Below are 6942 nucleotides of genomic sequence, written 5' to 3'. Positions count from 1 at the left end.
AATGACTGATGAGAGAAAACGTAATTTAAACCACCATCTCAAGAATTCCCAAAACCGTATTTTAATTTGTTTAAGAAGACCAAAAAAAACCACAAAAAGGTTTTTTTTTCTTTCAATTTATAATTGGAAATGCACTCTACAAAATTTCAAAAAATATTATTTTCAATCAAAAAATACTTTACTTTGTGTTTATTAAACCTACATTCTTTCCTAAGAAAATGTTATTTTTGATTTTATGATGAGATTATGATTTTGTAGAAAAAACAATTGCCTTTGAAATGTGACCCTAATAGATTTTTTTCCTTCTTTAATTTTTTCACAATAAAGTTTTTTTTGTGCAATTTTTAGGCCGATGCAAATATTTAAAAAAGTTTTTATCCCTTTAAATAACAAGCCATAGTCTTCACATTTAAATGAAAAAAGTGTTTTAAAATGCATTTTACACTAGTTCAGTTGTTTTGCAATCATTAGTTTTCAAAAAATCTAAGATCTGACAAAAACAAAAATTGTATCGAAAAAAAAGATTTTGCATCGAAAAATTTCCAAATCCAAACATGCTAAAAATGATTTTAAACGCAGGAGAATGTATTTTAATTTGATTTCAGCTGGCTGCACTTGAATTTTCATTGAAATTTTGAAGTTTATTGCAAAAATATTTTTTTGCACCCTGATTTTTCGGGCCAATTTTGAAGGGGGGGGGGGGGTGACAAAAATTTTTAAAAATATTTGTACCAGCCTTATTAATTTAAAAAAAATTGCTTGAAAAAGTAAAAATTTATTGATGCATTACATTTTACCTCTTTTTTTTTTAAATATTTTGCCTTTATATTTTTATAACAAAATTTTTCCTTAATTATTATTATTAAATTATTCCTTAATTCGACAATTGAGCTATTTCAAGCAATTTTCCCATCTTTTATTCAAAATTTTACCTAAAGAAGGGAAATTCTCCCAAGAGATTCACTTTGTGACCTTCTTAAAAATTAGTTAATTTTTTTTATTTATTAGGTTGAATATTAAATATGAGAAGAGAAAATTGCATTAAAAAGTTAATTGCAAATTGTATTTAAAGAATGCAAAAAATATACATCACTCCTTTATGTTTCATTTTTGAATAAAAGAAAAGAAAATTGTACTAAAAAAAAACTCAATTGCAAAATATTTGAAAAGAGGAAAAATATACAATGTAAAAATTAGAATTTTACCTGTTGAAATTAAATTTTGATTGAAAGTATTAAAAATTGTATTAAAAAACATGATTGAGAAATATTCTAAAAAAGGGGGAAAAATCATCTATTGTGAAAAATAACTAAGATTTCTATTTTTTTCGAGAATCATAAAATCTGAAATTTATATCATCCGTTTAAAAAAAAAAAAAACAGGAAAAAGAACATTTTTCTCTTTAAAATGCGAACTCAAAATTTTACAAAACAAAAATAGCTAGTATTAATTATGCCAACCGTCCTTTGGGAAATACCGTAATGGCAAATGGGGTACACCCCAAATTATGTGCTTTTAATTCAAAACAACTCATACTTTTGCCAAAAGTTATCTTTGAAATAGCTTTCACCTGAAAACTAGGTATTGTATTTAAAAAACGAATATTTTTCGATTAGAATTGTATTAAATATCTGGCAAATATCTGAGTTGGAAATTTTCCATTTAAAGCTTATAAAATTGAATTTTATATACCAGATACAAAGAATACAATTGCAATTTTTCTTGATGAAAAATTTAATGATATAATTAATTTTATTTAATAAGAGTAACTATTGTCAAGGAGCCATTACACTACCGCAAACAACCAAACAAACTCGCTCTTTTTCGGGTTTGACAGTTTGCCAAACTTGCAAAGTTGTTTGCGGCAAACTAGCAAACAAGGGAAAGTATATGCAGGCCAGCGTTGCCACAACGTACAGATATTTGAGCAAATAAAAAATGCTCAAACGAGTTTAACTTCTAAGCTAAACATCATTTTCCCAAAATGAATAAGTCAAAAGTTCTGGAAAATGATCCTCTTTTTGGTCAACAAATCAATCCTTTGTTTGATTGCTGAAATCAATTGAAAACAATTATTTTGAGCTTTGAATATGTGCTCAAATATCTGTACGTGTGGTAACGCTGATGCAGGCTGACGTTTGTACAAACAAATCAAGGGAAACAAACAATGCTGGCATACTGACAAACTGTCAAAAAGTGCGAGTTTTTTTGTTTGTTTGCCATAGTGTAATAGCTCCTTCACTCGAAGGGAGGGGGGGGATTGAGATTTCCTTTCCATATAAGTTCCCACGTGGTTTATGGATAGTCCCTATAAAACTTTTGCGAAGATAGCAAATCTATCACTTTTTTTGGGAAAAAGAAAAAAAACTTTATTTTTTGGATGTCAAAATAAATTTCAAATCATAAAGCAACTTAACATAAATTACGATATCTTAGGTTGTAACCACTTAAAATTATTATTTTAGTTTAAAACGTATTTTTACCTGTACCTAGAGACATGACTAAGTTTGATCATATCTGAAAACAAAAAAAAACAATAGTTCAGAAAATGTCCTACTAAAATTGAATTTGATTGAACCAATGATTGCTGAGAAACAGCCTCTGAATGAAAAGCAAACAGGAAACATGAAGTTTTTTTTCAATTTTTAATGTCAAATGAAAATATCATAACATTTTTTTCGTTCTTTTGGAAAAAAAACATTCAAAAAAAAATGTGATCACCCTTACATTAAATTTGGTTGAAAGAAGTGTTTTAGGGCTTTTACAAATGAAAAGGTTGATTCGAGTTTAGTTTTGAATTTCCCAAATTTGGCTCCCTTACCCTACCCTACCCTACTTCCCTACTTGTGCGTTTCACTATACCACACTTCATCAGTGGTGGTGGTGGCGTCTGCTCGTCAATATATTCTAAGATGAGTAAAAGAGCAAACAAGAAGAAAAAAATCCCACAATGCAAAATATTTTGAGCGGTTCGATCTTCTGCCCTCAAGAAGGAGGTGAAGTAGGGTGGCGCCGTCAGTTGGAGAGGGAGTGTCGTCGCGGCGGCGGTGAAAAGTATGTTTTACAGCGGAAGCTTGGTCTTGTACGCAAATATACAAATTTCCTCCCCCTTCTTGAGTTTGGTTCGATTTGTGTGTGGCCGACTTTTCCGTTTTGTTTGGGGAGGAAAACGAGATAATTAGTGTTTCCTACATGCATCATTTCGGAATGTTTCCAGAATTGGTTAATTGGACTTGAGAGAGAGTTTTCATTTTGTTTGTGATTTAAAAAATAATAATTGGATTCTTCGGCTTCAATAATACAATTTGTTTAAAAAAATACAGCTTCCGAATTTGCTGTCAATTTTTTAAAGTTTACCCTCTTTTGTTCAAATAAAAAACTTCTTCTTTAATTTTTAGAATTTTATTTGCATTTATCTTTTTAAGCCTTTTAAAACTGATTTTATCTGAAAAATTCGAAATGAAAAATAGTAAAATTTAAACTACAAGCTACGTTTTGCTCATTTGTACTTTTTAAAATAAAAATATTGGCATTCATTCGTCATGGTGATGCAAAAAAAAAACTAAAATTTAACAAGAAATTAAAAAACACTAAAAAATAAACGAATAAGTCAAAAAAGTAAGTTCAATATTTTTGCAGAAAAAAACCTGAAAAAAACAAAAACAACAAAAAAGCAGTACATTATTGAAAATCTACAAACCAATTTTCAACGGGCTCGTTGGTCTAGGGGTATGATTTTCGCTTAGGGTGCGAGAGGTCCCGGGTTCAAATCCCGGACGAGCCCACCTACGATGTTTTTTTAATGGATCACGTTTCAATTCAGATATTCTGGTTAGAGCAAATTGACCCTCCAAAAATTGGGAAGGTTTTTCTGTCCTTATTGAAAATAATACATCAAAAATTAGTCAATTCAATTTGACTACAAGTTACTTGATACAACTTTTTTGTGTTGTAAATCTAGTTTTCTAATTTGAATTTATTTTTCTAATGTGTTCGAAGTTAACTCAAATATATGTACAGTTAACTCTTATTAGACTTAAATTATTTCTCCTACAAGAATTGATCTTCTCTTTTTAGAACAGTTGTTATTCAAACAATTTTTTTCTAATACCCAAATCAATGATTCTATAAAATTCAAAAATTCAATCGACTTATTCAGAATTTTACAAATCAACCTTTATCATCGCGAAACAGCTAAATACACAAGATCTTCCCAAAAATCACCTCATTCAAATCGATTAACACCACCGGTTACGTAATATCCATTCCGCTTCCAACCAGGGCGCCGTGGCTTAGTTGGTTAAAGCGCCTGTCTAGTAAACAGGAGATCGTGAGTTCGAATCTCGCCGGAGCCTTAGCACACTTTGAAAGTAGTTGAGTGTGCTGTAATCTTTTTACTGTTAATTTCGTTGTTGTTAGTTGTGCAACAAAAGGTTGATGGTAATGAATGTGTTTACAAAAAGGTCGAATGAGCATAAGGTCGAAATTTGAAAAAAAAAAGTTCGAATCAGTGCAAGGCTGAACAGGCATAATATAGAATTTGCCTAAGGTTGAGTGTGCTTAAATGTCGAATGGACATAAGGTCGAATTAGCATTATGGATGAATGAGTGTTAGGTCGAATCACTAGCGTGCCCAGGGTGGGGCAACATGGGGCAGTTGCCCCACCATCCTCGGAAATTTGTTCTAAAATTGGGCAGGGGGTGTCCATAAACGACGAAATTTTCAAAACTCTAATATTTTTGCCCCACCTTCCTTGAGGACCTGGGCACGCTAGTGGGTCGAATTGAAAAGGTCGAAATAGCATAATATAAAGGGCTAATTGACATAAGGTCGAATGAGCAAAAGGTCGAATGGACATCTAGCTGAACTGGTACAAGCTCGAAGGGGCATAAGGTTGAATTAGTATAAGGTCGAATAGACATAAGTTCGAACGAGCAATAATTTTAAAAGGCAAAAGGTCGAATGGGCATCAAGGTCGAATTAACAAAACGTTGACTTCATATAACATGGAATGGACATAAGGTCGAGTTAGCATCAGGTCGAATGGGCGAATGGTCGATTGAGTAAAAGGTTAAAGAGATAGAAGGTCGAATGAACACATAGTCGAATGAAAAATTGATTGATTGGAAATTAGATCTACCTAGTTGGCTAATAATTTATCTACATTTTTTAACACTTTTATTCGAATATGAATTTTGCTTAAATGTTTAAAATGTTAAGAGATCGAATCTTTTTTAAAGTATTTTCGACCTTTTGTCTTTTCGAACAGTTTTTTTTTCTCTCCACCTTTTTTTCATAAATTATTTCGACAAATTATCCATAATTTCAGAACAATAATAGATAAAAAAAAACTCCCTCCGTGACAATGACATTTGGGCGATGTCATTGCCGTGACCAGGATTCGAACCTGGGTTACTACGGCCACAACGTAGGGTCCTAACCACTAGACGATCACGGCTACCGGGAGTGTTGGAATTTGGCTGGCTTAGAAGCAATCACTACGCATTTGGAAGGCTTTAACGAGTTTCTGCATCGATAGTGCAATCTGTCATCTTTTTGTGTGTCCAAATGGTAAATCCGCGTTCACTTTCTTACTTCAAAATATTTATTTTGCGACATTTTTTTACTGGTACGCTCTCCCACTCATTTCACAAACACTCGAAAACTAGTTTTTTCTTGTTGCTGGAAATCCCCTTTTTAATTATATCAAACTCGAGCTAAAATAAGAAAAAACACGATTATTCATCAAGCAATTCACTGACTCACCACTTGAACACTCACCACCAGTTCACCAATCACTCCTTCCGATTTTACAACCCCTCGGTAGCCGTGATCGTCTAGTGGTTAGGACCCTACGTTGTGGCCGTAGTAACCCAGGTTCGAATCCTGGTCACGGCAATGACATAACTGTCATTGTCACGGAAGAGGAAAGGTTGCTTTTTTTGAAGACATTCATCGCTCAATTTTGACGCTGAACTAAGCAGTTTTGTCTGAAACCGAAATGTGATAGCTCAGAGGAGTGCGATTTCAAACGATTTCGTCAGCGAATGGGGAGGGGGTCATTCGGAAATTACGTGACAAGAAAAGTTTAGAGACTTTTAATTGTTTTGACGTTACAAAAATGAAAATTTACAATAAAATTTCTAAATTCGACATCGTTCAAGTGCGTAATTTCGAAATGACCCACACAACTCAACCGCTGCTGCTTGTCTCTCCTCGCAGTTTATTTAATCTTATCGCTTTCAAGCAGTTTGCTTTCGACCACAGCTGTTCCGAGAAAGAGACAGAGCCAAACTCGCTTTTCGCCACAGATGTTATGAAATTTTGTTTTGCGGGCTATAAATGTCTGCTCGAAACAAAGTCGGCGTCGGCAAAGCAGACAATTTCTGACTGCTGTTTTAAAAGAAACTTGTAAGAAACTCAGGTAAATCGAAGTTAAAAATGGTCACCTTTCACTTTTGCTCTACCCTCTCCAGTCTGCTGTGGTGAGGGTAAAAATGAAACGAACGAAATTTCTGCCCCACCTTTCGTTTCTGCTTGTTGCTATGCTCTCTCTCTTCCAAAACCTGACGACCTGACCATTGATAAAGGTGGTGGAGGGAGAAACGAAGTGTGAAACTAGAGCACTTTGCCGTTGGCAGAAAGTAGCACTGGTTTAAAAAATAAAATGTGTAAAAAGTTTATTCGGCGATTTGATTGTCTTAAATTTTTCAAAACAAAAATAATTTGTTCTTGTTCTTGATATCTTAAATTTTTTTAGTTCATAAACAAAAACTAAGCTTTTTAAAATAAATTATGTTTTCTGTAATCATATAATTACACAATATTAACAAAAAAAATTCACAGAATGAAACTTAAAGAAATAATTTTGAACGATTTCTATCTTTCGTCTTTTCAGCTTTCGTATTTTCGACCTTTCATTCTCGAACACTTTCCTTTTC

At 32.8% G+C, this 6942-nt stretch overlaps 1 protein-coding gene and 4 non-coding genes across 5 annotated transcripts in view; 4 read left to right on the top strand and 1 right to left on the bottom strand.

The window, feature by feature from the left end:
- Positions 1 to 6942, top strand: part of LOC6043588 (UPF0565 protein C2orf69 homolog) — a 76991-nt gene that overhangs the window by 49016 nt on the left and 21033 nt on the right. The gene's annotated exons all lie outside the window — the stretch shown is intronic.
- Positions 3713 to 3784, top strand: Trnap-agg. The gene has a single exon. It is a non-coding gene; the product is annotated as a tRNA-Pro (tRNA).
- On the top strand, positions 4282 to 4355 carry Trnat-agu. The gene has a single exon. It is a non-coding gene; the product is annotated as a tRNA-Thr (tRNA).
- On the bottom strand, positions 5388 to 5459 carry Trnah-gug. The gene has a single exon. It is a non-coding gene; the product is annotated as a tRNA-His (tRNA).
- On the top strand, positions 5828 to 5899 carry Trnah-gug. Its single transcript has one exon. It is a non-coding gene; the product is annotated as a tRNA-His (tRNA).

The sequence above is a fragment of the Culex quinquefasciatus genome, chromosome 1, assembly GCF_015732765.1.
Source record: "Culex quinquefasciatus strain JHB chromosome 1, VPISU_Cqui_1.0_pri_paternal, whole genome shotgun sequence".
Classification (NCBI taxonomy): domain Eukaryota; kingdom Metazoa; phylum Arthropoda; class Insecta; order Diptera; family Culicidae; genus Culex; species Culex quinquefasciatus.
This window is presented reverse-complemented; position numbering and strand designations above follow the sequence as displayed.